At 36.1% G+C, this 26,899-nt stretch overlaps 39 non-coding genes across 39 annotated transcripts; all 39 read left to right on the forward strand.

The window, feature by feature from the left end:
- The first annotated feature begins 233 nt into the window (after nt 1-233).
- Nucleotides 234-306, forward strand: TRNAK-UUU (transfer RNA lysine (anticodon UUU)). Its single transcript has one exon. It is a non-coding gene; the product is annotated as a tRNA-Lys (tRNA).
- A 341-nt stretch (nt 307-647) lies between these two features.
- TRNAR-UCU (transfer RNA arginine (anticodon UCU)) lies at nt 648-738 on the forward strand. The gene is given in 2 exon segments: nt 648-684; nt 703-738. It is a non-coding gene; the product is annotated as a tRNA-Arg (tRNA).
- A 459-nt stretch (nt 739-1,197) lies between these two features.
- On the forward strand, nt 1,198-1,270 carry TRNAK-UUU (transfer RNA lysine (anticodon UUU)). The gene has a single exon. It is a non-coding gene; the product is annotated as a tRNA-Lys (tRNA).
- Nucleotides 1,271-2,548: 1,278 nt separating this feature from the next.
- On the forward strand, nt 2,549-2,639 carry TRNAR-UCU (transfer RNA arginine (anticodon UCU)). The gene is given in 2 exon segments: nt 2,549-2,585; nt 2,604-2,639. It is a non-coding gene; the product is annotated as a tRNA-Arg (tRNA).
- A 459-nt stretch (nt 2,640-3,098) lies between these two features.
- On the forward strand, nt 3,099-3,171 carry TRNAK-UUU (transfer RNA lysine (anticodon UUU)). The gene has a single exon. It is a non-coding gene; the product is annotated as a tRNA-Lys (tRNA).
- Nucleotides 3,172-4,035: 864 nt separating this feature from the next.
- TRNAK-UUU (transfer RNA lysine (anticodon UUU)) lies at nt 4,036-4,108 on the forward strand. The gene has a single exon. It is a non-coding gene; the product is annotated as a tRNA-Lys (tRNA).
- A 341-nt stretch (nt 4,109-4,449) lies between these two features.
- TRNAR-UCU (transfer RNA arginine (anticodon UCU)) lies at nt 4,450-4,540 on the forward strand. Its single transcript is given in 2 exon segments — nt 4,450-4,486; nt 4,505-4,540. It is a non-coding gene; the product is annotated as a tRNA-Arg (tRNA).
- A 459-nt stretch (nt 4,541-4,999) lies between these two features.
- TRNAK-UUU (transfer RNA lysine (anticodon UUU)) lies at nt 5,000-5,072 on the forward strand. The gene has a single exon. It is a non-coding gene; the product is annotated as a tRNA-Lys (tRNA).
- Nucleotides 5,073-6,350: 1,278 nt separating this feature from the next.
- TRNAR-UCU (transfer RNA arginine (anticodon UCU)) lies at nt 6,351-6,441 on the forward strand. The gene is given in 2 exon segments: nt 6,351-6,387; nt 6,406-6,441. It is a non-coding gene; the product is annotated as a tRNA-Arg (tRNA).
- Nucleotides 6,442-6,900: 459 nt separating this feature from the next.
- On the forward strand, nt 6,901-6,973 carry TRNAK-UUU (transfer RNA lysine (anticodon UUU)). Its single transcript has one exon. It is a non-coding gene; the product is annotated as a tRNA-Lys (tRNA).
- An 864-nt stretch (nt 6,974-7,837) lies between these two features.
- TRNAK-UUU (transfer RNA lysine (anticodon UUU)) lies at nt 7,838-7,910 on the forward strand. The gene has a single exon. It is a non-coding gene; the product is annotated as a tRNA-Lys (tRNA).
- Nucleotides 7,911-8,251: 341 nt separating this feature from the next.
- TRNAR-UCU (transfer RNA arginine (anticodon UCU)) lies at nt 8,252-8,342 on the forward strand. Its single transcript is given in 2 exon segments — nt 8,252-8,288; nt 8,307-8,342. It is a non-coding gene; the product is annotated as a tRNA-Arg (tRNA).
- A 459-nt stretch (nt 8,343-8,801) lies between these two features.
- Nucleotides 8,802-8,874, forward strand: TRNAK-UUU (transfer RNA lysine (anticodon UUU)). The gene has a single exon. It is a non-coding gene; the product is annotated as a tRNA-Lys (tRNA).
- An 864-nt stretch (nt 8,875-9,738) lies between these two features.
- On the forward strand, nt 9,739-9,811 carry TRNAK-UUU (transfer RNA lysine (anticodon UUU)). The gene has a single exon. It is a non-coding gene; the product is annotated as a tRNA-Lys (tRNA).
- Nucleotides 9,812-10,152: 341 nt separating this feature from the next.
- On the forward strand, nt 10,153-10,243 carry TRNAR-UCU (transfer RNA arginine (anticodon UCU)). Its single transcript is given in 2 exon segments — nt 10,153-10,189; nt 10,208-10,243. It is a non-coding gene; the product is annotated as a tRNA-Arg (tRNA).
- Nucleotides 10,244-10,702: 459 nt separating this feature from the next.
- Nucleotides 10,703-10,775, forward strand: TRNAK-UUU (transfer RNA lysine (anticodon UUU)). Its single transcript has one exon. It is a non-coding gene; the product is annotated as a tRNA-Lys (tRNA).
- Nucleotides 10,776-11,639: 864 nt separating this feature from the next.
- TRNAK-UUU (transfer RNA lysine (anticodon UUU)) lies at nt 11,640-11,712 on the forward strand. Its single transcript has one exon. It is a non-coding gene; the product is annotated as a tRNA-Lys (tRNA).
- A 341-nt stretch (nt 11,713-12,053) lies between these two features.
- On the forward strand, nt 12,054-12,144 carry TRNAR-UCU (transfer RNA arginine (anticodon UCU)). The gene is given in 2 exon segments: nt 12,054-12,090; nt 12,109-12,144. It is a non-coding gene; the product is annotated as a tRNA-Arg (tRNA).
- Nucleotides 12,145-12,603: 459 nt separating this feature from the next.
- Nucleotides 12,604-12,676, forward strand: TRNAK-UUU (transfer RNA lysine (anticodon UUU)). Its single transcript has one exon. It is a non-coding gene; the product is annotated as a tRNA-Lys (tRNA).
- An 864-nt stretch (nt 12,677-13,540) lies between these two features.
- On the forward strand, nt 13,541-13,613 carry TRNAK-UUU (transfer RNA lysine (anticodon UUU)). The gene has a single exon. It is a non-coding gene; the product is annotated as a tRNA-Lys (tRNA).
- A 341-nt stretch (nt 13,614-13,954) lies between these two features.
- TRNAR-UCU (transfer RNA arginine (anticodon UCU)) lies at nt 13,955-14,045 on the forward strand. The gene is given in 2 exon segments: nt 13,955-13,991; nt 14,010-14,045. It is a non-coding gene; the product is annotated as a tRNA-Arg (tRNA).
- Nucleotides 14,046-14,504: 459 nt separating this feature from the next.
- On the forward strand, nt 14,505-14,577 carry TRNAK-UUU (transfer RNA lysine (anticodon UUU)). The gene has a single exon. It is a non-coding gene; the product is annotated as a tRNA-Lys (tRNA).
- Nucleotides 14,578-15,441: 864 nt separating this feature from the next.
- TRNAK-UUU (transfer RNA lysine (anticodon UUU)) lies at nt 15,442-15,514 on the forward strand. The gene has a single exon. It is a non-coding gene; the product is annotated as a tRNA-Lys (tRNA).
- A 341-nt stretch (nt 15,515-15,855) lies between these two features.
- Nucleotides 15,856-15,946, forward strand: TRNAR-UCU (transfer RNA arginine (anticodon UCU)). The gene is given in 2 exon segments: nt 15,856-15,892; nt 15,911-15,946. It is a non-coding gene; the product is annotated as a tRNA-Arg (tRNA).
- A 459-nt stretch (nt 15,947-16,405) lies between these two features.
- Nucleotides 16,406-16,478, forward strand: TRNAK-UUU (transfer RNA lysine (anticodon UUU)). Its single transcript has one exon. It is a non-coding gene; the product is annotated as a tRNA-Lys (tRNA).
- An 864-nt stretch (nt 16,479-17,342) lies between these two features.
- Nucleotides 17,343-17,415, forward strand: TRNAK-UUU (transfer RNA lysine (anticodon UUU)). Its single transcript has one exon. It is a non-coding gene; the product is annotated as a tRNA-Lys (tRNA).
- Nucleotides 17,416-17,756: 341 nt separating this feature from the next.
- TRNAR-UCU (transfer RNA arginine (anticodon UCU)) lies at nt 17,757-17,847 on the forward strand. The gene is given in 2 exon segments: nt 17,757-17,793; nt 17,812-17,847. It is a non-coding gene; the product is annotated as a tRNA-Arg (tRNA).
- Nucleotides 17,848-18,306: 459 nt separating this feature from the next.
- TRNAK-UUU (transfer RNA lysine (anticodon UUU)) lies at nt 18,307-18,379 on the forward strand. The gene has a single exon. It is a non-coding gene; the product is annotated as a tRNA-Lys (tRNA).
- An 864-nt stretch (nt 18,380-19,243) lies between these two features.
- TRNAK-UUU (transfer RNA lysine (anticodon UUU)) lies at nt 19,244-19,316 on the forward strand. Its single transcript has one exon. It is a non-coding gene; the product is annotated as a tRNA-Lys (tRNA).
- Nucleotides 19,317-19,657: 341 nt separating this feature from the next.
- On the forward strand, nt 19,658-19,748 carry TRNAR-UCU (transfer RNA arginine (anticodon UCU)). Its single transcript is given in 2 exon segments — nt 19,658-19,694; nt 19,713-19,748. It is a non-coding gene; the product is annotated as a tRNA-Arg (tRNA).
- An 843-nt stretch (nt 19,749-20,591) lies between these two features.
- On the forward strand, nt 20,592-20,682 carry TRNAR-UCU (transfer RNA arginine (anticodon UCU)). The gene is given in 2 exon segments: nt 20,592-20,628; nt 20,647-20,682. It is a non-coding gene; the product is annotated as a tRNA-Arg (tRNA).
- Nucleotides 20,683-21,142: 460 nt separating this feature from the next.
- On the forward strand, nt 21,143-21,215 carry TRNAK-UUU (transfer RNA lysine (anticodon UUU)). The gene has a single exon. It is a non-coding gene; the product is annotated as a tRNA-Lys (tRNA).
- Nucleotides 21,216-22,079: 864 nt separating this feature from the next.
- Nucleotides 22,080-22,152, forward strand: TRNAK-UUU (transfer RNA lysine (anticodon UUU)). The gene has a single exon. It is a non-coding gene; the product is annotated as a tRNA-Lys (tRNA).
- Nucleotides 22,153-22,494: 342 nt separating this feature from the next.
- On the forward strand, nt 22,495-22,585 carry TRNAR-UCU (transfer RNA arginine (anticodon UCU)). The gene is given in 2 exon segments: nt 22,495-22,531; nt 22,550-22,585. It is a non-coding gene; the product is annotated as a tRNA-Arg (tRNA).
- Nucleotides 22,586-23,044: 459 nt separating this feature from the next.
- On the forward strand, nt 23,045-23,117 carry TRNAK-UUU (transfer RNA lysine (anticodon UUU)). The gene has a single exon. It is a non-coding gene; the product is annotated as a tRNA-Lys (tRNA).
- Nucleotides 23,118-23,981: 864 nt separating this feature from the next.
- On the forward strand, nt 23,982-24,054 carry TRNAK-UUU (transfer RNA lysine (anticodon UUU)). The gene has a single exon. It is a non-coding gene; the product is annotated as a tRNA-Lys (tRNA).
- A 342-nt stretch (nt 24,055-24,396) lies between these two features.
- Nucleotides 24,397-24,487, forward strand: TRNAR-UCU (transfer RNA arginine (anticodon UCU)). The gene is given in 2 exon segments: nt 24,397-24,433; nt 24,452-24,487. It is a non-coding gene; the product is annotated as a tRNA-Arg (tRNA).
- Nucleotides 24,488-24,946: 459 nt separating this feature from the next.
- Nucleotides 24,947-25,019, forward strand: TRNAK-UUU (transfer RNA lysine (anticodon UUU)). The gene has a single exon. It is a non-coding gene; the product is annotated as a tRNA-Lys (tRNA).
- A 1,278-nt stretch (nt 25,020-26,297) lies between these two features.
- Nucleotides 26,298-26,388, forward strand: TRNAR-UCU (transfer RNA arginine (anticodon UCU)). The gene is given in 2 exon segments: nt 26,298-26,334; nt 26,353-26,388. It is a non-coding gene; the product is annotated as a tRNA-Arg (tRNA).
- Nucleotides 26,389-26,899: the final 511 nt, after the last annotated feature.

The raw sequence follows: 26,899 nt of genomic DNA on the forward strand, positions 1-26,899 counted from the left end.
ACAATGTCAATTTAGAGACATGATTTCTAAGTCAGCCGAAAATGAGATAGAACGAATTTCAGGATTTAAAATAGATTACGTGTGCTGCTGAAATTTCAAATGCTTGAAATATCAATTAATTATTAAACTCTACATATTTGATTGCTAATATATGTAACCATATTAAGAATTAAAGTGTAGGTTGGTGTGCGTCCACATCATTTTTAGCTGATTTTTAGTTGCAGTGTTGCAGAGCCTGGATAGCTCAGTCGGTAGAGCATCAGACTTTTAATCTGAGGGTCCAGGGTTCAAGTCCCTGTTCAGGCGGTCGGCTACTTTAAAGAAAAAGTATTCTGATTGTACATTCTTTTTGTGTTCCACTGCATGATGAATAAGATATTCCATTACCAAAATTAAAAAAAAACGTCTTTCATGGAGAAGTGAAAAACCCATCTGTCTCATATATCAGATGACGATACACTAAACTTGAGTTGTATGCAGACTTACCAACTGTATCATGTAGTTTGACACGGTGAATAACTTTTACCCAATTCAATATTCAAAATATAGCCATGGTTATAGTATCCAATGAACTTTATAAAGTTGATCAACAGCTCAAAGCTCATTATTTCATTTCTGAATATCTGTGCACCTCATTCAAGCAGATTTGCTCTGTGGCGCAATGGATAGCGCATTGGACTTCTAGGTGAATGTCAAGAAGGTATTTAAAGGCTGTGGGTTCGAATCCCACCAGAGTCAGTTTTATCCCTGTTTATTTCATAACTATTTAAAGAAGTTATAAGCGATGCATGCATGCTTCTGCTTCACCAAAATCATTTGCTAAAAAAGGTCAGTAAAAGGAAGTCTATTTTAAAGAGACACCGTTCAATTTGGGTAATCTATGCAGAAGAGGAAATTGTCAGCTGTACTGATGAAAATATAATTTACTCGGAAGTAAGATTTTGGGCCCTTCCTTAATTTTACCATGTCAATAAACACATATGAATTTGACGTCAGCAAAAAAATGAGATAGTAGCAACTTCAGGATTAAAAATAAGGTTACATTTACTGAAGAAATTTCAAATGCTTGAAATATCAATTCATTATTATATTCTAGTGTATTTGGTACCTTCTTCAGGTAACCATCTTAAGAAACATAGCGTTAGTTGGGACACTGCCAAATTTTGATTAGGTGATTTTGAGGTTTGCTGTATCAGAGCCTGGATAGCTCAGTCGGTAGAGCATCAGACTTTTAATCTGAGGGTCCAGGGTTCAAGTCCCTGTTCAGGCGGTTTGTTTAAAGAAAATGTACTCTAATGACATGCTCTTTTCAGGATCCAATGAACGAGTAGTCCCATTAGAGTAATTGCAAGTTACTCTTAATGGAGCCATTAAATACCCATCGGTCGTGTACCATTTGACAAGAGTTAAGAAGACTTACCGCAACGGTATCATGTCGTTTGAGATGTTGATTATCTTTTCCCCAATTCAATGTTCAAAATGGAACCCTGCTTATAGTTTCCAAATCACTTTATAAAGTTGGTCAACCGCTGATAGCTCATCTTTTTATTTGAGAATTTCTGTTCACCTTGTTGAATCAGGTTGGATCTCTGGTGCAATGGATAGCGGCTTGGGGTTCTAGGCGAATGTAGAGAAAGCATTCAAAGTCTTTGGGTTGGAATACTAGCTGGGTCAGTTTTATCCCTCCTTTATCTTATAACTAATTGAAACAGTAACAAACAATGCCTGCTTCTGCATAACCAGAGACATTTACCAAAACGGCAGTGAAAGAAAGTCTATTTAAACAGACACTGTTTGCTTTGAAAATGTTGCATAATCTATGCCGAAGAGTAAATTTCCAGTTATACTGCCGGACATGTAATTTAGTACCTAGTAATAGTATTTGGCCTTTTACTAATTTCACAATGTCAATTTAGAGACATGATTTCTAAGTCAGCCGAAAATGAGATAGAACGAATTTCAGGATTTAAAATAGATTACGTGTGCTGCTGAAATTTCAAATGCTTGAAATATCAATTAATTATTAAACTCTACATATTTGATTGCTAATATATGTAACCATATTAAGAATTAAAGTGTAGGTTGGTGTGCGTCCACATCATTTTTAGCTGATTTTTAGTTGCAGTGTTGCAGAGCCTGGATAGCTCAGTCGGTAGAGCATCAGATTTTTAATCTGAGGGTCCAGGGTTCAAGTCCCTGTTCAGGCGGTCGGCTACTTTAAAGAAAAAGTATTCTGATTGTACATTCTTTTTGTGTTCCACTGCATGATGAATAAGATATTCCATTACCAAAATTAAAAAAAAACGTCTTTCATGGAGAAGTGAAAAACCCATCTGTCTCATATATCAGATGACGATACACTAAACTTAAGTTGTATGCAGACTTACCAACTGTATCATGTAGTTTGACACGGTGAATAACTTTTACCCAATTCAATATTCAAAATATAGCCATGGTTATAGTATCCAATGAACTTTATAAAGTTGATCAACAGCTCAAAGCTCATTATTTCATTTCTGAATATCTGTGCACCTCATTCAAGCAGATTGGCTCTGTGGCGCAATGGATAGCGCATTGGACTTCTAGGTGAATGTCAAGAAGGTATTCAAAGGCTGTGGGTTCGAATCCCACCAGAGTCAGTTTTATCCCTGTTTATTTCATAACTATTTAAAGAAGTTATAAGCGATGCATGCATGCTTCTGCTTCACCAAAATCATTTGCTAAAAAAGGTCAGTAAAAGGAAGTCTATTTTAAAGAGACACCGTTCAATTTGGGTAATCTATGCAGAAGAGGAAATTGTCAGCTGTACTGATGAAAATATAATTTACTCGGAAGTAAGATTTTGGGCCCTTCCTTAATTTTACCATGTCAATAAACACATATGAATTTGACGTCAGCAAAAAAATGAGATAGTAGCAACTTCAGGATTAAAAATAAGGTTACATTTACTGAAGAAATTTCAAATGCTTGAAATATCAATTCATTATTATATTCTAGTGTATTTGGTACCTTCTTCAGGTAACCATCTTAAGAAACATAGCGTTAGTTGGGACACTGCCAAATTTTGATTAGGTGATTTTGAGGTTTGCTGTATCAGAGCCTGGATAGCTCAGTCGGTAGAGCATCAGACTTTTAATCTGAGGGTCCAGGGTTCAAGTCCCTGTTCAGGCGGTTTGTTTAAAGAAAATGTACTCTAATGACATGCTCTTTTCAGGATCCAATGAACGAGTAGTCCCATTAGAGTAATTGCAAGTTACTCTTAATGGAGCCATTAAATACCCATCGGTCGTGTACCATTTGACAAGAGTTAAGAAGACTTACCGCAACGGTATCATGTCGTTTGAGATGTTGATTATCTTTTCCCCAATTCAATGTTCAAAATGGAACCCTGCTTATAGTTTCCAAATCACTTTATAAAGTTGGTCAACCGCTGATAGCTCATCTTTTTATTTGAGAATTTCTGTTCACCTTGTTGAATCAGGTTGGATCTCTGGTGCAATGGATAGCGGCTTGGGGTTCTAGGCGAATGTAGAGAAAGCATTCAAAGTCTTTGGGTTGGAATACTAGCTGGGTCAGTTTTATCCCTCCTTTATCTTATAACTAATTGAAACAGTAACAAACAATGCCTGCTTCTGCATAACCAGAGACATTTACCAAAACGGCAGTGAAAGAAAGTCTATTTAAACAGACACTGTTTGCTTTGAAAATGTTGCATAATCTATGCCGAAGAGTAAATTTCCAGTTATACTGCCGGACATGTAATTTAGTACCTAGTAATAGTATTTGGCCTTTTACTAATTTCACAATGTCAATTTAGAGACATGATTTCTAAGTCAGCCGAAAATGAGATAGAACGAATTTCAGGATTTAAAATAGATTACGTGTGCTGCTGAAATTTCAAATGCTTGAAATATCAATTAATTATTAAACTCTACATATTTGATTGCTAATATATGTAACCATATTAAGAATTAAAGTGTAGGTTGGTGTGCGTCCACATCATTTTTAGCTGATTTTTAGTTGCAGTGTTGCAGAGCCTGGATAGCTCAGTCGGTAGAGCATCAGACTTTTAATCTGAGGGTCCAGGGTTCAAGTCCCTGTTCAGGCGGTCGGCTACTTTAAAGAAAAAGTATTCTGATTGTACATTCTTTTTGTGTTCCACTGCATGATGAATAAGATATTCCATTACCAAAATTAAAAAAAAACGTCTTTCATGGAGAAGTGAAAAACCCATCTGTCTCATATATCAGATGACGATACACTAAACTTGAGTTGTATGCAGACTTACCAACTGTATCATGTAGTTTGACACGGTGAATAACTTTTACCCAATTCAATATTCAAAATATAGCCATGGTTATAGTATCCAATGAACTTTATAAAGTTGATCAACAGCTCAAAGCTCATTATTTCATTTCTGAATATCTGTGCACCTCATTCAAGCAGATTTGCTCTGTGGCGCAATGGATAGCGCATTGGACTTCTAGGTGAATGTCAAGAAGGTATTTAAAGGCTGTGGGTTCGAATCCCACCAGAGTCAGTTTTATCCCTGTTTATTTCATAACTATTTAAAGAAGTTATAAGCGATGCATGCATGCTTCTGCTTCACCAAAATCATTTGCTAAAAAAGGTCAGTAAAAGGAAGTCTATTTTAAAGAGACACCGTTCAATTTGGGTAATCTATGCAGAAGAGGAAATTGTCAGCTGTACTGATGAAAATATAATTTACTCGGAAGTAAGATTTTGGGCCCTTCCTTAATTTTACCATGTCAATAAACACATATGAATTTGACGTCAGCAAAAAAATGAGATAGTAGCAACTTCAGGATTAAAAATAAGGTTACATTTACTGAAGAAATTTCAAATGCTTGAAATATCAATTCATTATTATATTCTAGTGTATTTGGTACCTTCTTCAGGTAACCATCTTAAGAAACATAGCGTTAGTTGGGACACTGCCAAATTTTGATTAGGTGATTTTGAGGTTTGCTGTATCAGAGCCTGGATAGCTCAGTCGGTAGAGCATCAGACTTTTAATCTGAGGGTCCAGGGTTCAAGTCCCTGTTCAGGCGGTTTGTTTAAAGAAAATGTACTCTAATGACATGCTCTTTTCAGGATCCAATGAACGAGTAGTCCCATTAGAGTAATTGCAAGTTACTCTTAATGGAGCCATTAAATACCCATCGGTCGTGTACCATTTGACAAGAGTTAAGAAGACTTACCGCAACGGTATCATGTCGTTTGAGATGTTGATTATCTTTTCCCCAATTCAATGTTCAAAATGGAACCCTGCTTATAGTTTCCAAATCACTTTATAAAGTTGGTCAACCGCTGATAGCTCATCTTTTTATTTGAGAATTTCTGTTCACCTTGTTGAATCAGGTTGGATCTCTGGTGCAATGGATAGCGGCTTGGGGTTCTAGGCGAATGTAGAGAAAGCATTCAAAGTCTTTGGGTTGGAATACTAGCTGGGTCAGTTTTATCCCTCCTTTATCTTATAACTAATTGAAACAGTAACAAACAATGCCTGCTTCTGCATAACCAGAGACATTTACCAAAACGGCAGTGAAAGAAAGTCTATTTAAACAGACACTGTTTGCTTTGAAAATGTTGCATAATCTATGCCGAAGAGTAAATTTCCAGTTATACTGCCGGACATGTAATTTAGTACCTAGTAATAGTATTTGGCCTTTTACTAATTTCACAATGTCAATTTAGAGACATGATTTCTAAGTCAGCCGAAAATGAGATAGAACGAATTTCAGGATTTAAAATAGATTACGTGTGCTGCTGAAATTTCAAATGCTTGAAATATCAATTAATTATTAAACTCTACATATTTGATTGCTAATATATGTAACCATATTAAGAATTAAAGTGTAGGTTGGTGTGCGTCCACATCATTTTTAGCTGATTTTTAGTTGCAGTGTTGCAGAGCCTGGATAGCTCAGTCGGTAGAGCATCAGATTTTTAATCTGAGGGTCCAGGGTTCAAGTCCCTGTTCAGGCGGTCGGCTACTTTAAAGAAAAAGTATTCTGATTGTACATTCTTTTTGTGTTCCACTGCATGATGAATAAGATATTCCATTACCAAAATTAAAAAAAAACGTCTTTCATGGAGAAGTGAAAAACCCATCTGTCTCATATATCAGATGACGATACACTAAACTTAAGTTGTATGCAGACTTACCAACTGTATCATGTAGTTTGACACGGTGAATAACTTTTACCCAATTCAATATTCAAAATATAGCCATGGTTATAGTATCCAATGAACTTTATAAAGTTGATCAACAGCTCAAAGCTCATTATTTCATTTCTGAATATCTGTGCACCTCATTCAAGCAGATTGGCTCTGTGGCGCAATGGATAGCGCATTGGACTTCTAGGTGAATGTCAAGAAGGTATTCAAAGGCTGTGGGTTCGAATCCCACCAGAGTCAGTTTTATCCCTGTTTATTTCATAACTATTTAAAGAAGTTATAAGCGATGCATGCATGCTTCTGCTTCACCAAAATCATTTGCTAAAAAAGGTCAGTAAAAGGAAGTCTATTTTAAAGAGACACCGTTCAATTTGGGTAATCTATGCAGAAGAGGAAATTGTCAGCTGTACTGATGAAAATATAATTTACTCGGAAGTAAGATTTTGGGCCCTTCCTTAATTTTACCATGTCAATAAACACATATGAATTTGACGTCAGCAAAAAAATGAGATAGTAGCAACTTCAGGATTAAAAATAAGGTTACATTTACTGAAGAAATTTCAAATGCTTGAAATATCAATTCATTATTATATTCTAGTGTATTTGGTACCTTCTTCAGGTAACCATCTTAAGAAACATAGCGTTAGTTGGGACACTGCCAAATTTTGATTAGGTGATTTTGAGGTTTGCTGTATCAGAGCCTGGATAGCTCAGTCGGTAGAGCATCAGACTTTTAATCTGAGGGTCCAGGGTTCAAGTCCCTGTTCAGGCGGTTTGTTTAAAGAAAATGTACTCTAATGACATGCTCTTTTCAGGATCCAATGAACGAGTAGTCCCATTAGAGTAATTGCAAGTTACTCTTAATGGAGCCATTAAATACCCATCGGTCGTGTACCATTTGACAAGAGTTAAGAAGACTTACCGCAACGGTATCATGTCGTTTGAGATGTTGATTATCTTTTCCCCAATTCAATGTTCAAAATGGAACCCTGCTTATAGTTTCCAAATCACTTTATAAAGTTGGTCAACCGCTGATAGCTCATCTTTTTATTTGAGAATTTCTGTTCACCTTGTTGAATCAGGTTGGATCTCTGGTGCAATGGATAGCGGCTTGGGGTTCTAGGCGAATGTAGAGAAAGCATTCAAAGTCTTTGGGTTGGAATACTAGCTGGGTCAGTTTTATCCCTCCTTTATCTTATAACTAATTGAAACAGTAACAAACAATGCCTGCTTCTGCATAACCAGAGACATTTACCAAAACGGCAGTGAAAGAAAGTCTATTTAAACAGACACTGTTTGCTTTGAAAATGTTGCATAATCTATGCCGAAGAGTAAATTTCAAGTTATACTGCCGGACATGTAATTTAGTACCTAGTAATAGTATTTGGCCTTTTACTAATTTCACAATGTCAATTTAGAGACATGATTTCTAAGTCAGCCGAAAATGAGATAGAACGAATTTCAGGATTTAAAATAGATTACGTGTGCTGCTGAAATTTCAAATGCTTGAAATATCAATTAATTATTAAACTCTACATATTTGATTGCTAATATATGTAACCATATTAAGAATTAAAGTGTAGGTTGGTGTGCGTCCACATCATTTTTAGCTGATTTTTAGTTGCAGTGTTGCAGAGCCTGGATAGCTCAGTCGGTAGAGCATCAGACTTTTAATCTGAGGGTCCAGGGTTCAAGTCCCTGTTCAGGCGGTCGGCTACTTTAAAGAAAAAGTATTCTGATTGTACATTCTTTTTGTGTTCCACTGCATGATGAATAAGATATTCCATTACCAAAATTAAAAAAAAACGTCTTTCATGGAGAAGTGAAAAACCCATCTGTCTCATATATCAGATGACGATACACTAAACTTAAGTTGTATGCAGACTTACCAACTGTATCATGTAGTTTGACACGGTGAATAACTTTTACCCAATTCAATATTCAAAATATAGCCATGGTTATAGTATCCAATGAACTTTATAAAGTTGATCAACAGCTCAAAGCTCATTATTTCATTTCTGAATATCTGTGCACCTCATTCAAGCAGATTGGCTCTGTGGCGCAATGGATAGCGCATTGGACTTCTAGGTGAATGTCAAGAAGGTATTCAAAGGCTGTGGGTTCGAATCCCACCAGAGTCAGTTTTATCCCTGTTTATTTCATAACTATTTAAAGAAGTTATAAGCGATGCATGCATGCTTCTGCTTCACCAAAATCATTTGCTAAAAAAGGTCAGTAAAAGGAAGTCTATTTTAAAGAGACACCGTTCAATTTGGGTAATCTATGCAGAAGAGGAAATTGTCAGCTGTACTGATGAAAATATAATTTACTCGGAAGTAAGATTTTGGGCCCTTCCTTAATTTTACCATGTCAATAAACACATATGAATTTGACGTCAGCAAAAAAATGAGATAGTAGCAACTTCAGGATTAAAAATAAGGTTACATTTACTGAAGAAATTTCAAATGCTTGAAATATCAATTCATTATTATATTCTAGTGTATTTGGTACCTTCTTCAGGTAACCATCTTAAGAAACATAGCGTTAGTTGGGACACTGCCAAATTTTGATTAGGTGATTTTGAGGTTTGCTGTATCAGAGCCTGGATAGCTCAGTCGGTAGAGCATCAGACTTTTAATCTGAGGGTCCAGGGTTCAAGTCCCTGTTCAGGCGGTTTGTTTAAAGAAAATGTACTCTAATGACATGCTCTTTTCAGGATCCAATGAACGAGTAGTCCCATTAGAGTAATTGCAAGTTACTCTTAATGGAGCCATTAAATACCCATCGGTCGTGTACCATTTGACAAGAGTTAAGAAGACTTACCGCAACGGTATCATGTCGTTTGAGATGTTGATTATCTTTTCCCCAATTCAATGTTCAAAATGGAACCCTGCTTATAGTTTCCAAATCACTTTATAAAGTTGGTCAACCGCTGATAGCTCATCTTTTTATTTGAGAATTTCTGTTCACCTTGTTGAATCAGGTTGGATCTCTGGTGCAATGGATAGCGGCTTGGGGTTCTAGGCGAATGTAGAGAAAGCATTCAAAGTCTTTGGGTTGGAATACTAGCTGGGTCAGTTTTATCCCTCCTTTATCTTATAACTAATTGAAACAGTAACAAACAATGCCTGCTTCTGCATAACCAGAGACATTTACCAAAACGGCAGTGAAAGAAAGTCTATTTAAACAGACACTGTTTGCTTTGAAAATGTTGCATAATCTATGCCGAAGAGTAAATTTCCAGTTATACTGCCGGACATGTAATTTAGTACCTAGTAATAGTATTTGGCCTTTTACTAATTTCACAATGTCAATTTAGAGACATGATTTCTAAGTCAGCCGAAAATGAGATAGAACGAATTTCAGGATTTAAAATAGATTACCTGTGCTGCTGAAATTTCAAATGCTTGAAATATCAATTAATTATTAAACTCTACATATTTGATTGCTAATATATGTAACCATATTAAGAATTAAAGTGTAGGTTGGTGTGCGTCCACATCATTTTTAGCTGATTTTTAGTTGCAGTGTTGCAGAGCCTGGATAGCTCAGTCGGTAGAGCATCAGACTTTTAATCTGAGGGTCCAGGGTTCAAGTCCCTGTTCAGGCGGTCGGCTACTTTAAAGAAAAAGTATTCTGATTGTACATTCTTTTTGTGTTCCACTGCATGATGAATAAGATATTCCATTACCAAAATTAAAAAAAAACGTCTTTCATGGAGAAGTGAAAAACCCATCTGTCTCATATATCAGATGACGATACACTAAACTTAAGTTGTATGCAGACTTACCAACTGTATCATGTAGTTTGACACGGTGAATAACTTTTACCCAATTCAATATTCAAAATATAGCCATGGTTATAGTATCCAATGAACTTTATAAAGTTGATCAACAGCTCAAAGCTCATTATTTCATTTCTGAATATCTGTGCACCTCATTCAAGCAGATTGGCTCTGTGGCGCAATGGATAGCGCATTGGACTTCTAGGTGAATGTCAAGAAGGTATTCAAAGGCTGTGGGTTCGAATCCCACCAGAGTCAGTTTTATCCCTGTTTATTTCATAACTATTTAAAGAAGTTATAAGCGATGCATGCATGCTTCTGCTTCACCAAAATCATTTGCTAAAAAAGGTCAGTAAAAGGAAGTCTATTTTAAAGAGACACCGTTCAATTTGGGTAATCTATGCAGAAGAGGAAATTGTCAGCTGTACTGATGAAAATATAATTTACTCGGAAGTAAGATTTTGGGCCCTTCCTTAATTTTACCATGTCAATAAACACATATGAATTTGACGTCAGCAAAAAAATGAGATAGTAGCAACTTCAGGATTAAAAATAAGGTTACATTTACTGAAGAAATTTCAAATGCTTGAAATATCAATTCATTATTATATTCTAGTGTATTTGGTACCTTCTTCAGGTAACCATCTTAAGAAACATAGCGTTAGTTGGGACACTGCCAAATTTTGATTAGGTGATTTTGAGGTTTGCTGTATTAGAGCCTGGATAGCTCAGTCGGTAGAGCATCAGACTTTTAATCTGAGGGTCCAGGGTTCAAGTCCCTGTTCAGGCGGTTTGTTTAAAGAAAATGTACTCTAGTGACATGCTCTTTTCAGGATCCAATGAACGAGTAGTCCCATTAGAGTAATTGCAAGTTACTCTTAATGGAGCCATTAAATACCCATCGGTCGTGTACCATTTGACAAGAGTTAAGAAGACTTACCGCAACGGTATCATGTCGTTTGAGATGTTGATTATCTTTTCCCCAATTCAATGTTCAAAATGGAACTCTGCTTATAGTTTCCAAATCACTTTATAAAGTTGGTCAACCGCTGATAGCTCATCTTTTTATTTGAGAATTTCTGTTCACCTTGTTGAATCAGGTTGGATCTCTGGTGCAATGGATAGCGGCTTGGGGTTCTAGGCGAATGTAGAGAAAGCATTCAAAGTCTTTGGGTTGGAATACTAGCTGGGTCAGTTTTATCCCTCCTTTATCTTATAACTAATTGAAACAGTAACAAACAATGCCTGCTTCTGCATAACCAGAGACATTTACCAAAACGGCAGTGAAAGAAAGTCTATTTAAACAGACACTGTTTGCTTTGAAAATGTTGCATAATCTATGCCGAAGAGTAAATTTCCAGTTATACTGCCGGACATGTAATTTAGTACCTAGTAATAGTATTTGGCCTTTTACTAATTTCACAATGTCAATTTAGAGACATGATTTCTAAGTCAGCCGAAAATGAGATAGAACGAATTTCAGGATTTAAAATAGATTACCTGTGCTGCTGAAATTTCAAATGCTTGAAATATCAATTAATTATTAAACTCTACATATTTGATTGCTAATATATGTAACCATATTAAGAATTAAAGTGTAGGTTGGTGTGCGTCCACATCATTTTTAGCTGATTTTTAGTTGCAGTGTTGCAGAGCCTGGATAGCTCAGTCGGTAGAGCATCAGACTTTTAATCTGAGGGTCCAGGGTTCAAGTCCCTGTTCAGGCGGTCGGCTACTTTAAAGAAAAAGTATTCTGATTGTACATTCTTTTTGTGTTCCACTGCATGATGAATAAGATATTCCATTACCAAAATTAAAAAAAAACGTCTTTCATGGAGAAGTGAAAAACCCATCTGTCTCATATATCAGATGACGATACACTAAACTTAAGTTGTATGCAGACTTACCAACTGTATCATGTAGTTTGACACGGTGAATAACTTTTACCCAATTCAATATTCAAAATATAGCCATGGTTATAGTATCCAATGAACTTTATAAAGTTGATCAACAGCTCAAAGCTCATTATTTCATTTCTGAATATCTGTGCACCTCATTCAAGCAGATTGGCTCTGTGGCGCAATGGATAGCGCATTGGACTTCTAGGTGAATGTCAAGAAGGTATTCAAAGGCTGTGGGTTCGAATCCCACCAGAGTCAGTTTTATCCCTGTTTATTTCATAACTATTTAAAGAAGTTATAAGCGATGCATGCATGCTTCTGCTTCACCAAAATCATTTGCTAAAAAAGGTCAGTAAAAGGAAGTCTATTTTAAAGAGACACCGTTCAATTTGGGTAATCTATGCAGAAGAGGAAATTGTCAGCTGTACTGATGAAAATATAATTTACTCGGAAGTAAGATTTTGGGCCCTTCCTTAATTTTACCATGTCAATAAACACATATGAATTTGACGTCAGCAAAAAAATGAGATAGTAGCAACTTCAGGACTAAAAATAAGGTTACATTTACTGAAGAAATTTCAAATGCTTGAAATATCAATTCATTATTATATTCTAGTGTATTTGGTACCTTCTTCAGGTAACCATCTTAAGAAACATAGCGTTAGTTGGGACACTGCCAAATTTTGATTAGGTGATTTTGAGGTTTGCTGTATCAGAGCCTGGATAGCTCAGTCGGTAGAGCATCAGACTTTTAATCTGAGGGTCCAGGGTTCAAGTCCCTGTTCAGGCGGTTTGTTTAAAGAAAATGTACTCTAATGACATGCTCTTTTCAGGATCCAATGAACGAGTAGTCCCATTAGAGTAATTGCAAGTTACTCTTAATGGAGCCATTAAATACCCATCGGTCGTGTACCATTTGACAAGAGTTAAGAAGACTTACCACAACGGTATCATGTCGTTTGAGATGTTGATTATCTTTTCCCCAATTCAATGTTCAAAATGGAACCCTGCTTATAGTTTCCAAATCACTTTATAAAGTTGGTCAACCGCTGATAGCTCATCTTTTTATTTGAGAATTTCTGTTCACCTTGTTGAATCAGGTTGGATCTCTGGTGCAATGGATAGCGGCTTGGGGTTCTAGGCGAATGTAGAGAAAGCATTCAAAGTCTTTGGGTTGGAATACCAGCTGGGTCAGTTTTATCCCTCCTTTATCTTATAACTAATTGAAACAGTAACAAACAATGCCTGCTTCTGCATAACCAGAGACATTTACCAAAACGGCAGTGAAAGAAAGTCTATTTAAACAGACACTGTTTGCTTTGAAAATGTTGCATAATCTATGCCGAAGAGTAAATTTCCAGTTATACTGCCGGACATGTAATTTAGTACCTAGTAATAGTATTTGGCCTTTTACTAATTTCACAATGTCAATTTAGAGACATGATTTCTAAGTCAGCCGAAAATGAGATAGAACGAATTTCAGGATTTAAAATAGATTACGTGTGCTGCTGAAATTTCAAATGCTTGAAATATCAATTAATTATTAAACTCTACATATTTGATTGCTAATATATGTAACCATATTAAGAATTAAAGTGTAGGTTGGTGTGCGTCCACATCATTTTTAGCTGATTTTTAGTTGCAGTGTTGCAGAGCCTGGATAGCTCAGTCGGTAGAGCATCAGACTTTTAATCTGAGGGTCCAGGGTTCAAGTCCCTGTTCAGGCGGTCGGCTACTTTAAAGAAAAAGTATTCTGATTGTACATTCTTTTTGTGTTCCACTGCATGATGAATAAGATATTCCATTACCAAAATTAAAAAAAAACGTCTTTCATGGAGAAGTGAAAAACCCATCTGTCTCATATATCAGATGACGATACACTAAACTTAAGTTGTATGCAGACTTACCAACTGTATCATGTAGTTTGACACGGTGAATAACTTTTACCCAATTCAATATTCAAAATATAGCCATGGTTATAGTATCCAATGAACTTTATAAAGTTGATCAACAGCTCAAAGCTCATTATTTCATTTCTGAATATCTGTGCACCTCATTCAAGCAGATTGGCTCTGTGGCGCAATGGATAGCGCATTGGACTTCTAGGTGAATGTCAAGAAGGTATTCAAAGGCTGTGGGTTCGAATCCCACCAGAGTCAGTTTTATCCCTGTTTATTTCATAACTATTTAAAGAAGTTATAAGCGATGCATGCATGCTTCTGCTTCACCAAAATCATTTGCTAAAAAAGGTCAGTAAAAGGAAGTCTATTTTAAAGAGACACCGTTCAATTTGGGTAATCTATGCAGAAGAGGAAATTGTCAGCTGTACTGATGAAAATATAATTTACTCGGAAGTAAGATTTTGGGCCCTTCCTTAATTTTACCATGTCAATAAACACATATGAATTTGACGTCAGCAAAAAAATGAGATAGTAGCAACTTCAGGATTAAAAATAAGGTTACATTTACTGAAGAAATTTCAAATGCTTGAAATATCAATTCATTATTATATTCTAGTGTATTTGGTACCTTCTTCAGGTAACCATCTTAAGAAACATAGCGTTAGTTGGGACACTGCCAAATTTTGATTAGGTGATTTTGAGGTTTGCTGTATCAGAGCCTGGATAGCTCAGTCGGTAGAGCATCAGACTTTTAATCTGAGGGTCCAGGGTTCAAGTCCCTGTTCAGGCGGTTTGTTTAAAGAAAATGTACTCTAATGACATGCTCTTTTCAGGATCCAATGAACGAGTAGTCCCATTAGAGTAATTGCAAGTTACTCTTAATGGAGCCATTAAATACCCATCGGTCGTGTACCATTTGACAAGAGTTAAGAAGACTTACCGCAACGGTATCATGTCGTTTGAGATGTTGATTATCTTTTCCCCAATTCAATGTTCAAAATGGAACCCTGCTTATAGTTTCCAAATCACTTTATAAAGTTGGTCAACCGCTGATAGCTCATCTTTTTATTTGAGAATTTCTGTTCACCTTGTTGAATCAGGTTGGATCTCTGGTGCAATGGATAGCGGCTTGGGGTTCTAGGCGAATGTAGAGAAAGCATTCAAAGTCTTTGGGTTGGAATACTAGCTGGGTCAGTTTTATCCCTCCTTTATCTTATAACTAATTGAAACAGTAACAAACAATGCCTGCTTCTGCATAACCAGAGACATTTACCAAAACGGCAGTGAAAGAAAGTCTATTTAAACAGACACTGTTTGCTTTGAAAATGTTGCATAATCTATGCCGAAGAGTAAATTTCCAGTTATACTGCCGGACATGTAATTTAGTACCTAGTAATAGTATTTGGCCTTTTACTAATTTCACAATGTCAATTTAGAGACATGATTTCTAAGTCAGCCGAAAATGAGATAGAACGAATTTCAGGATTTAAAATAGATTACGTGTGCTGCTGAAATTTCAAATGCTTGAAATATCAATTAATTATTAAACTCTACATATTTGATTGCTAATATATGTAACCATATTAAGAATTAAAGTGTAGGTTGGTGTGCGTCCACATCATTTTTAGCTGATTTTTAGTTGCAGTGTTGCAGAGCCTGGATAGCTCAGTCGGTAGAGCATCAGACTTTTAATCTGAGGGTCCAGGGTTCAAGTCCCTGTTCAGGCGGTCGGCTACTTTAAAGAAAAAGTATTCTGATTGTACATTCTTTTTGTGTTCCACTGCATGATGAATAAGATATTCCATTACCAAAATTAAAAAAAAACGTCTTTCATGGAGAAGTGAAAAACCCATCTGTCTCATATATCAGATGACGATACACTAAACTTAAGTTGTATGCAGACTTACCAACTGTATCATGTAGTTTGACACGGTGAATAACTTTTACCCAATTCAATATTCAAAATATAGCCATGGTTATAGTATCCAATGAACTTTATAAAGTTGATCAACAGCTCAAAGCTCATTATTTCATTTCTGAATATCTGTGCACCTCATTCAAGCAGATTGGCTCTGTGGCGCAATGGATAGCGCATTGGACTTCTAGGTGAATGTCAAGAAGGTATTCAAAGGCTGTGGGTTCGAATCCCACCAGAGTCAGTTTTATCCCTGTTTATTTCATAACTATTTAAAGAAGTTATAAGCGATGCATGCATGCTTCTGCTTCACCAAAATCATTTGCTAAAAAAGGTCAGTAAAAGGAAGTCTATTTTAAAGAGACACCGTTCAATTTGGGTAATCTATGCAGAAGAGGAAATTGTCAGCTGTACTGATGAAAATATAATTTACTCGGAAGTAAGATTTTGGGCCCTTCCTTAATTTTACCATGTCAATAAACACATATGAATTTGACGTCAGCAAAAAAATGAGATAGTAGCAACTTCAGGATTAAAAATAAGGTTACATTTACTGAAGAAATTTCAAATGCTTGAAATATCAATTCATTATTATATTCTAGTGTATTTGGTACCTTCTTCAGGTAACCATCTTAAGAAACATAGCGTTAGTTGGGACACTGCCAAATTTTGATTAGGTGATTTTGAGGTTTGCTGTATTAGAGCCTGGATAGCTCAGTCGGTAGAGCATCAGACTTTTAATCTGAGGGTCCAGGGTTCAAGTCCCTGTTCAGGCGGTTTGTTTAAAGAAAATGTACTCTAGTGACATGCTCTTTTCAGGATCCAATGAACGAGTAGTCCCATTAGAGTAATTGCAAGTTACTCTTAATGGAGCCATTAAATACCCATCGGTCGTGTACCATTTGACAAGAGTTAAGAAGACTTACCGCAACGGTATCATGTCGTTTGAGATGTTGATTATCTTTTCCCCAATTCAATGTTCAAAATGGAACCCTGCTTATAGTTTCCAAATCACTTTATAAAGTTGGTCAACCGCTGATAGCTCATCTTTTTATTTGAGAATTTCTGTTCACCTTGTTGAATCAGGTTGGATCTCTGGTGCAATGGATAGCGGCTTGGGGTTCTAGGCGAATGTAGAGAAAGCATTCAAAGTCTTTGGGTTGGAATACTAGCTGGGTCAGTTTTATCCCTCCTTTATCTTATAACTAATTGAAACAGTAACAAACAATGCCTGCTTCTGCATAACCAGAGACATTTACCAAAACGGCAGTGAAAGAAAGTCTATTTAAACAGACACTGTTTGCTTTGAAAATGTTGCATAATCTATGCCGAAGAGTAAATTTCCAGTTATACTGCCGGACATGTAATTTAGTACCTAGTAATAGTATTTGGCCTTTTACTAATTTCACAATGTCAATTTAGAGACATGATTTCTAAGTCAGCCGAAAATGAGATAGAACGAATTTCAGGATTTAAAATAGATTACCTGTGCTGCTGAAATTTCAAATGCTTGAAATATCAATTAATTATTAAACTCTACATATTTGATTGCTAATATATGTAACCATATTAAGAATTAAAGTGTAGGTTGGTGTGCGTCCACATCATTTTTAGCTGATTTTTAGTTGCAGTGTTGCAGAGCCTGGATAGCTCAGTCGGTAGAGCATCAGACTTTTAATCTGAGGGTCCAGGGTTCAAGTCCCTGTTCAGGCGGTCGGCTACTTTAAAGAAAAAGTATTCTGATTGTACATTCTTTTTGTGTTCCACTGCATGATGAATAAGATATTCCATTACCAAAATTAAAAAAAAACGTCTTTCATGGAGAAGTGAAAAACCCATCTGTCTCATATATCAGATGACGATACACTAAACTTAAGTTGTATGCAGACTTACCAACTGTATCATGTAGTTTGACACGGTGAATAACTTTTACCCAATTCAATATTCAAAATATAGCCATGGTTATAGTATCCAATGAACTTTATAAAGTTGATCAACAGCTCAAAGCTCATTATTTCATTTCTGAATATCTGTGCACCTCATTCAAGCAGATTGGCTCTGTGGCGCAATGGATAGCGCATTGGACTTCTAGGTGAATGTCAAGAAGGTATTCAAAGGCTGTGGGTTCGAATCCCACCAGAGTCAGTTTTATCCCTGTTTATTTCATAACTATTTAAAGAAGTTATAAGCGATGCATGCATGCTTCTGCTTCACCAAAATCATTTGCTAAAAAAGGTCAGTAAAAGGAAGTCTATTTTAAAGAGACACCGTTCAATTTGGGTAATCTATGCAGAAGAGGAAATTGTCAGCTGTACTGATGAAAATATAATTTACTCGGAAGTAAGATTTTGGGCCCTTCCTTAATTTTACCATGTCAATAAACACATATGAATTTGACGTCAGCAAAAAAATGAGATAGTAGCAACTTCAGGACTAAAAATAAGGTTACATTTACTGAAGAAATTTCAAATGCTTGAAATATCAATTCATTATTATATTCTAGTGTATTTGGTACCTTCTTCAGGTAACCATCTTAAGAAACATAGCGTTAGTTGGGACACTGCCAAATTTTGATTAGGTGATTTTGAGGTTTGCTGTATCAGAGCCTGGATAGCTCAGTCGGTAGAGCATCAGACTTTTAATCTGAGGGTCCAGGGTTCAAGTCCCTGTTCAGGCGGTTTGTTTAAAGAAAATGTACTCTAATGACATGCTCTTTTCAGGATCCAATGAACGAGTAGTCCCATTAGAGTAATTGCAAGTTACTCTTAATGGAGCCATTAAATACCCATCGGTCGTGTACCATTTGACAAGAGTTAAGAAGACTTACCACAACGGTATCATGTCGTTTGAGATGTTGATTATCTTTTCCCCAATTCAATGTTCAAAATGGAACCCTGCTTATAGTTTCCAAATCACTTTATAAAGTTGGTCAACCGCTGATAGCTCATCTTTTTATTTGAGAATTTCTGTTCACCTTGTTGAATCAGGTTGGATCTCTGGTGCAATGGATAGCGGCTTGGGGTTCTAGGCGAATGTAGAGAAAGCATTCAAAGTCTTTGGGTTGGAATACCAGCTGGGTCAGTTTTATCCCTCCTTTATCTTATAACTAATTGAAACAGTAACAAACAATGCCTGCTTCTGCATAACCAGAGACATTTACCAAAACGGCAGTGAAAGAAAGTCTATTTAAACAGACACTGTTTGCTTTGAAAATGTTGCATAATCTATGCCGAAGAGTAAATTTCCAGTTATACTGCCGGACATGTAATTTAGTACCTAGTAATAGTATTTGGCCTTTTACTAATTTCACAATGTCAATTTAGAGACATGATTTCTAAGTCAGCCGAAAATGAGATAGAACGAATTTCAGGATTTAAAATAGATTACGTGTGCTGCTGAAATTTCAAATGCTTGAAATATCAATTAATTATTAAACTCTACATATTTGATTGCTAATATATGTAACCATATTAAGAATTAAAGTGTAGGTTGGTGTGCGTCCACATCATTTTTAGCTGATTTTTAGTTGCAGTGTTGCAGAGCCTGGATAGCTCAGTCGGTAGAGCATCAGACTTTTAATCTGAGGGTCCAGGGTTCAAGTCCCTGTTCAGGCGGTCGGCTACTTTAAAGAAAAAGTATTCTGATTGTACATTCTTTTTGTGTTCCACTGCATGATGAATAAGATATTCCATTACCAAAATTAAAAAAAAACGTCTTTCATGGAGAAGTGAAAAACCCATCTGTCTCATATATCAGATGACGATACACTAAACTTAAGTTGTATGCAGACTTACCAACTGTATCATGTAGTTTGACACGGTGAATAACTTTTACCCAATTCAATATTCAAAATATAGCCATGGTTATAGTATCCAATGAACTTTATAAAGTTGATCAACAGCTCAAAGCTCATTATTTCATTTCTGAATATCTGTGCACCTCATTCAAGCAGATTGGCTCTGTGGCGCAATGGATAGCGCATTGGACTTCTAGGTGAATGTCAAGAAGGTATTCAAAGGCTGTGGGTTCGAATCCCACCAGAGTCAGTTTTATCCCTGTTTATTTCATAACTATTTAAAGAAGTTATAAGCGATGCATGCATGCTTCTGCTTCACCAAAATCATTTGCTAAAAAAGGTCAGTAAAAGGAAGTCTATTTTAAAGAGACACCGTTCAATTTGGGTAATCTATGCAGAAGAGGAAATTGTCAGCTGTACTGATGAAAATATAATTTACTCGGAAGTAAGATTTTGGGCCCTTCCTTAATTTTACCATGTCAATAAACACATATGAATTTGACGTCAGCAAAAAAATGAGATAGTAGCAACTTCAGGACTAAAAATAAGGTTACATTTACTGAAGAAATTTCAAATGCTTGAAATATCAATTCATTATTATATTCTAGTGTATTTGGTACCTTCTTCAGGTAACCATCTTAAGAAACATAGCGTTAGTTGGGACACTGCCAAATTTTGATTAGGTGATTTTGAGGTTTGCTGTATCAGAGCCTGGATAGCTCAGTCGGTAGAGCATCAGACTTTTAATCTGAGGGTCCAGATTAAAAGAAAAAGTATTCTGATTGTACATTCTTTTTGTGTTCCACTGCATGATGAATAAGATATTCCATTACCAAAATTAAAAAAAAACGTCTTTCATGGAGAAGTGAAAAACCCATCTGTCTCATATATCAGATGACGATACACTAAACTTAAGTTGTATGCAGACTTACCAACTGTATCATGTAGTTTGACACGGTGAATAACTTTTACCCAATTCAATATTCAAAATATAGCCATGGTTATAGTATCCAATGAACTTTATAAAGTTGATCAACAGCTCAAAGCTCATTATTTCATTTCTGAATATCTGTGCACCTCATTCAAGCAGATTGGCTCTGTGGCGCAATGGATAGCGCATTGGACTTCTAGGTGAATGTCAAGAAGGTATTCAAAGGCTGTGGGTTCGAATCCCACCAGAGTCAGTTTTATCCCTGTTTATTTCATAACTATTTAAAGAAGTTATAAGCGATGCATGCATGCTTCTGCTTCACCAAAATCATTTGCTAAAAAAGGTCAGTAAAAGGAAGTCTATTTTAAAGAGACACCGTTCAATTTGGGTAATCTATGCAGAAGAGGAAATTGTCAGCTGTACTGATGAAAATATAATTTACTCGGAAGTAAGATTTTGGGCCCTTCCTTAATTTTACCATGTCAATAAACACATATGAATTTGACGTCAGCAAAAAAACTGAGATAGTAGCAACTTCAGGACTAAAAATAAGGTTACATTTACTGAAGAAATTTCAAATGCTTGAAATATCAATTCATTATTATATTCTAGTGTATTTGGTACCTTCTTCAGGTAACCATCTTAAGAAACATAGCGTTAGTTGGGACACTGCCAAATTTTGATTAGGTGATTTTGAGGTTTGCTGTATCAGAGCCTGGATAGCTCAGTCGGTAGAGCATCAGACTTTTAATCTGAGGGTCCAGGGTTCAAGTCCCTGTTCAGGCGGTTTGTTTAAAGAAAATGTACTCTAATGACATGCTCTTTTCAGGATCCAATGAACGAGTAGTCCCATTAGAGTAATTGCAAGTTACTCTTAATGGAGCCATTAAATACCCATCGGTCGTGTACCATTTGACAAGAGTTAAGAAGACTTACCGCAACGGTATCATGTCGTTTGAGATGTTGATTATCTTTTCCCCAATTCAATGTTCAAAATGGAACCCTGCTTATAGTTTCCAAATCACTTTATAAAGTTGGTCAACCGCTGATAGCTCATCTTTTTATTTGAGAATTTCTGTTCACCTTGTTGAATCAGGTTGGATCTCTGGTGCAATGGATAGCGGCTTGGGGTTCTAGGCTAATGTAGAGAAAGCATTCAAAGTCTTTGGGTTGGAATACTAGCTGGGTCAGTTTTATCCCTCCTTTATCTTATAACTAATTGAAACAGTAACAAACAATGCCTGCTTCTGCATAACCAGAGACATTTACCAAAACGGCAGTGAAAGAAAGTCTATTTAAACAGACACTGTTTGCTTTGAAAATGTTGCATAATCTATGCCCAAGAGTAAATTTCCAGTTATACTGCTGGACATGTAATTTAGTACCTAGTAATAGTATTTGGCCTTTTACTAATTTCACAATGTCAATTTAGAGACATGATTTCTAAGTCAGCCGAAAATGAGATAGAACGAATTTCAGGATTTAAAATAGATTACGTGTGCTGCTGAAATTTCAAATGCTTGAAATATCAATTAATTATTAAACTCTACATATTTGATTGCTAATATATGTAACCATATTAAGAATTAAAGTGTAGGTTGGTGTGCGTCCACATCATTTTTAGCTGATTTTTAGTTGCAGTGTTGCAGAGCCTGGATAGCTCAGTCGGTAGAGCATCAGACTTTTAATCTGAGGGTCCAGGGTTCAAGTCCCTGTTCAGGCGGTCGGCTACTTTAAAGAAAAAGTATTCTGATTGTACATTCTTTTTGTGTTCCACTGCATGATGAATAAGATATTCCATTACCAAAATTAAAAAAAAAACGTCTTTCATGGAGAAGTGAAAAACCCATCTGTCTCATATATCAGATGACGATACACTAAACTTAAGTTGTATGCAGACTTACCAACTGTATCATGTAGTTTGACACGGTGAATAACTTTTACCCAATTCAATATTCAAAATATAGCCATGGTTATAGTATCCAATGAACTTTATAAAGTTGATCAACAGCTCAAAGCTCATTATTTCATTTCTGAATATCTGTGCACCTCATTCAAGCAGATTGGCTCTGTGGCGCAATGGATAGCGCATTGGACTTCTAGGTGAATGTCAAGAAGGTATTCAAAGGCTGTGGGTTTGAATCCCACCAGAGTCAGTTTTATCCCTGTTTATTTCATAACTATTTAAAGAAGTTATAAGCGATGCATGCATGCTTCTGCTTCACCAAAATCATTTGCTAAAAAAGGTCAGTAAAAGGAAGTCTATTTTAAAGAGACACCGTTCAATTTGGGTAATCTATGCAGAAGAGGAAATTGTCAGCTGTACTGATGAAAATATAATTTACTCGGAAGTAAGATTTTGGGCCCTTCCTTAATTTTACCATGTCAATAAACACATATGAATTTGACGTCAGCAAAAAAATGAGATAGTAGCAACTTCAGGACTAAAAATAAGGTTACATTTACTGAAGAAATTTCAAATGCTTGAAATATCAATTCATTATTATATTCTAGTGTATTTGGTACCTTCTTCAGGTAACCATCTTAAGAAACATAGCGTTAGTTGGGACACTGCCAAATTTTGATTAGGTGATTTTGAGGTTTGCTGTATCAGAGCCTGGATAGCTCAGTCGGTAGAGCATCAGACTTTTAATCTGAGGGTCCAGGGTTCAAGTCCCTGTTCAGGCGGTTTGTTTAAAGAAAATGTACTCTAATGACATGCTCTTTTCAGGATCCAATGAACGAGTAGTCCCATTAGAGTAATTGCAAGTTACTCTTAATGGAGCCATTAAATACCCATCGGTCGTGTACCATTTGACAAGAGTTAAGAAGACTTACCGCAACGGTATCATGTCGTTTGAGATGTTGATTATCTTTTCCCCAATTCAATGTTCAAAATGGAACCCTGCTTATAGTTTCCAAATCACTTTATAAAGTTGGTCAACCGCTGATAGCTCATCTTTTTATTTGAGAATTTCTGTTCACCTTGTTGAATCAGGTTGGATCTCTGGTGCAATGGATAGCGGCTTGGGGTTCTAGGCGAATGTAGAGAAAGCATTCAAAGTCTTTGGGTTGGAATACTAGCTGGGTCAGTTTTATCCCTCCTTTATCTTATAACTAATTGAAACAGTAACAAACAATGCCTGCTTCTGCATAACCAGAGACATTTACCAAAACGGCAGTGAAAGAAAATCTATTTAAACAGACACTGTTTGCTTTGAAAATGTTGCATAATCTATGCCCAAGAGTAAATTTCCAGTTATACTGCTGGACATGTAATTTAGTACCTAGTAATAGTATTTGGCCTTTTACTAATTTCACAATGTCAATTTAGAGACATGATTTCTAAGTCAGCCGAAAATGAGATAGAACGAATTTCAGGATTTAAAATAGATTACGTGTGCTGCTGAAATTTCAAATGCTTGAAATATCAATTAATTATTAAACTCTACATATTTGATTGCTAATATATGTAACCATATTAAGAATTAAAGTGTAGGTTGGTGTGCGTCCACATCATTTTTAGCTGATTTTTAGTTGCAGTGTTGCAGAGCCTGGATAGCTCAGTCGGTAGAGCATCAGACTTTTAATCTGAGGGTCCAGGGTTCAAGTCCCTGTTCAGGCGGTCGGCTACTTTAAAGAAAAAGTATTCTGATTGTACATTCTTTTTGTGTTCCACTGCATGATGAATAAGATATTCCATTACCAAAATTAAAAAAAAAACGTCTTTCATGGAGAAGTGAAAAACCCATCTGTCTCATATATCAGATGACGATACACTAAACTTAAGTTGTATGCAGACTTACCAACTGTATCATGTAGTTTGACACGGTGAATAACTTTTACCCAATTCAATATTCAAAATATAGCCATGGTTATAGTATCCAATGAACTTTATAAAGTTGATCAACAGCTCAAAGCTCATTATTTCATTTCTGAATATCTGTGCACCTCATTCAAGCAGATTGGCTCTGTGGCGCAATGGATAGCGCATTGGACTTCTAGGTGAATGTCAAGAAGGTATTCAAAGGCTGTGGGTTTGAATCCCACCAGAGTCAGTTTTATCCCTGTTTATTTCATAACTATTTAAAGAAGTTATAAGCGATGCATGCATGCTTCTGCTTCACCAAAATCATTTGCTAAAAAAGGTCAGTAAAAGGAAGTCTATTTTAAAGAGACACCGTTCAATTTGGGTAATCTATGCAGAAGAGGAAATTGTCAGCTGTACTGATGAAAATATAATTTACTCGGAAGTAAGATTTTGGGCCCTTCCTTAATTTTACCATGTCAATAAACACATATGAATTTGACGTCAGCAAAAAAATGAGATAGTAGCAACTTCAGGACTAAAAATAAGGTTACATTTACTGAAGAAATTTCAAATGCTTGAAATATCAATTCATTATTATATTCTAGTGTATTTGGTACCTTCTTCAGGTAACCATCTTAAGAAACATAGCGTTAGTTGGGACACTGCCAAATTTTGATTAGGTGATTTTGAGGTTTGCTGTATCAGAGCCTGGATAGCTCAGTCGGTAGAGCATCAGACTTTTAATCTGAGGGTCCAGGGTTCAAGTCCCTGTTCAGGCGGTTTGTTTAAAGAAAATGTACTCTAATGACATGCTCTTTTCAGGATCCAATGAACGAGTAGTCCCATTAGAGTAATTGCAAGTTACTCTTAATGGAGCCATTAAATACCCATCGGTCGTGTACCATTTCACAAGAGTTAAGAAGACTTACCGCAACGGTATCATGTCGTTTGAGATGTTGATTATCTTTTCCCCAATTCAATGTTCAAAATGGAACCCTGCTTATAGTTTCCAAATCACTTTATAAAGTTGGTCAACCGCTGATAGCTCATCTTTTTATTTGAGAATTTCTGTTCACCTTGTTGAATCAGGTTGGATCTCTGGTGCAATGGATAGCGGCTTGGGGTTCTAGGCGAATGTAGAGAAAGCATTCAAAGTCTTTGGGTTGGAATACTAGCTGGGTCAGTTTTATCCCTCCTTTATCTTATAACTAATTGAAACAGTAACAAACAATGCCTGCTTCTGCATAACCAGAGACATTTACCAAAACGGCAGTGAAAGAAAGTCTATTTAAACAGACACTGTTTGCTTTGAAAATGTTGCATAATCTATGCCCAAGAGTAAATTTCCAGTTATACTGCCGGACATGTAATTTAGTACCTAGTAATAGTATTTGGCCTTTTACTAATTTCACAATGTCAATTTAGAGACATGATTTCTAAGTCAGCCGAAAATGAGATAGAACGAATTTCAGGATTTAAAATAGATTACGTGTGCTGCTGAAATTTCAAATGCTTGAAATATCAATTAATTATTAAACTCTACATATTTGATTGCTAATATATGTAACCATATTAAGAATTAAAGTGTAGGTTGGTGTGCGTCCACATCATTTTTAGCTGATTTTTAGTTGCAGTGTTGCAGAGCCTGGATAGCTCAGTCGGTAGAGCATCAGACTTTTAATCTGAGGGTCCAGGGTTCAAGTCCCTGTTCCGGCGGTCGGCTACTTTAAAGAAAAAGTATTCTGATTGTAGATTCTTTTTGTGTTCCACTGCATGATGAATAAGATATTCCATTACCAAAATTAAAAAAAATCGTCTTTCATGGAGAAGTGAAAAACCCATCTGTCTCATATATCAGATGACGATACACTAAACTTAAGTTGTATGCAGACTTACCAACTGTATCATGTAGTTTGACACGGTGAATAACTTTTACCCAATTCAATATTCAAAATATAGCCATGGTTATAGTATCCAATGAACTTTATAAAGTTGATCAACAGCTCAAAGCTCATTATTTCATTTCTGAATATCTGTGCACCTCATTCAAGCAAATTGGCTCTGTGGCGCAATGGATAGCGCATTGGACTTCTAGGTGAATGTCAAGAAGGTATTCAAAGGCTGTAGGTTCGAATCCCACCAGAGTCAGTTTTATCCCTGTTTATTTCATAACTATTTAAAGAAGTTATAAGCGATGCATGCATGCTTCTGCTTCACCAAAATCATTTGCTAAAAAAGGTCAGTAAAAGGAAGTCTATTTTAAAGAGACACCGTTCAATTTGGGTAATCTATGCAGAAGAGGAAATTGTCAGCTGTACTGATGAAAATATAATTTACTCGGAAGTAAGATTTTGGGCCCTTCCTTAATTTTACCATGTCAATAAACACATATGAATTTGACGTCAGCAAAAAAATGAGATAGTAGCAACTTCAGGACTAAAAATAAGGTTACATTTACTGAAGAAATTTCAAATGCTTGAAATATCAATTCATTATTATATTCTAGTGTATTTGGTACCTTCTTCAGGTAACCATCTTAAGAAACATAGCGTTAGTTGGGACACTGCCAAATTTTGATTAGGTGATTTTGAGGTTTGCTGTATCAGAGCCTGGATAGCTCAGTCGGTAGAGCATCAGACTTTTAATCTGAGGGTCCAGA

The sequence above is a fragment of the Triturus cristatus genome, chromosome 4_1 (genome assembly GCF_964204655.1).
Source record: "Triturus cristatus chromosome 4_1, aTriCri1.1, whole genome shotgun sequence".
Classification (NCBI taxonomy): Eukaryota; Metazoa; Chordata; class Amphibia; order Caudata; family Salamandridae; genus Triturus; species Triturus cristatus.